We start from the raw sequence: 1400 nt of genomic DNA, 5'->3' as shown, positions 1-1400 counted from the left end.
CCTCCGCTCAGCCAGCCGAGGCGCTCGGTAAAACTCCAGCCATGATCTCACGTGCACCATTCCACATCTTCCCTTCTCGCTTCCTGCCAAAACACTCCACATCGCATTTTACCAGCTACAGATTTTATTTAGGACTCTCCGGTGGGTTTTTTCCCTGATTTCCCCGAGCCGTGGGCAGAGGGAAGGTGACCCAGAAACAGGCACAGCACAGACTTGTTTTCGTCTGGGCGCGAGTGCTCTTCCCCACGCTGAACCCCGAGAATTGCTGCTGGGGCTTGACCTCAATTTCCTGCATTCTCACAGCCCAGGCCCGGGGCCATTCCAGCCACTTTGGATACCCAGGCAGACGTGAAGTTAATTAAATCCAAGTGTCAAGCTTATGATACTCAGCTGCCAATTTAAACGCGCTCGTATCTCTGCGGGAACACGCAGAATACCAGCAGTCTGCTGGCACCTCCTGTGACCAAGGGACGGATTCTGATTTCCATTACAGCCGGTGTAAATCCAGAGCCACCGGCTCCATTCAGGATTAATGCCGACCCGACGGTCACACAAACACATCCCAGCGGAAGCACTTTACAGGCTACCAGGGGGATTTGTCTCAGAGACAAACCCTGGCAGTTACCTTTGAAAAATCACAACTGAGCTTTTCAAATGAGCTGCTGAAGAGGTAACGCTGAACTCTGCAACACACAGGGCACGTGAGGACGGCAGGCCCCTTCCAGCCTCCGTACGGGGTTCCAGAGGTTCTGCCCTACCCCAGAAATCCCACCGCGGCCGCACGCAGGGAACTGAACATCAATAAATTATGAGAAATGGCTCCGCAGCCAGACTACGCGCTCTTTCCAAGTGGCCGAGAGAAATAAAACGACAGAGCGAGGGTCACTGGAGGATCTGTTCTGAAATTTAATGTAGACGCTCATTTAACAAGAACCCTGCTGCTGCAAGAAGCAAAGCCTTGTAAATGTTTAACAGAAATAAGAAGGGGCTTCGTTCTGTGAATAACAAGATGCGGATGTGCTGAAACAACCTCAAACAAATACATCTGAAACTGAAATAGAAAGAGCACACGTTAGTGATTCTGATAATATGTACGTTTGTCAGGAAACTAAATATGTTAATGATTCCAAGATAATATGTTAAAATAGAATTAATATGCATGATCATTCTGGGAAATTTAACGTGTATGTATGTAACAGGTGGACATAAGCCCCGACTGCTGCAGTGTACAGCATGTAGTTATTCCCCTCGCACATCCAGCCGGAATAAAGAGAACACCAACTTCTTCACGCTACACTGGTGTTAAGGAGTTCGATTTCCCGATTTGGGTGACACTGTGGAGGGGAGACTGAATTTTCAGGTCCCTGCTCCCCTTACCTGTCCTCCCCCCAGACCCACCT

Source organism: Pterocles gutturalis, unplaced genomic scaffold (genome assembly GCF_000699245.1).
Source record: "Pterocles gutturalis isolate BGI_N339 unplaced genomic scaffold, ASM69924v1 scaffold21353, whole genome shotgun sequence".
Lineage (NCBI taxonomy): Eukaryota > Metazoa > Chordata > Aves > Pterocliformes > Pteroclidae > Pterocles > Pterocles gutturalis.
Note: the sequence above shows the minus strand (reverse complement) of the source record.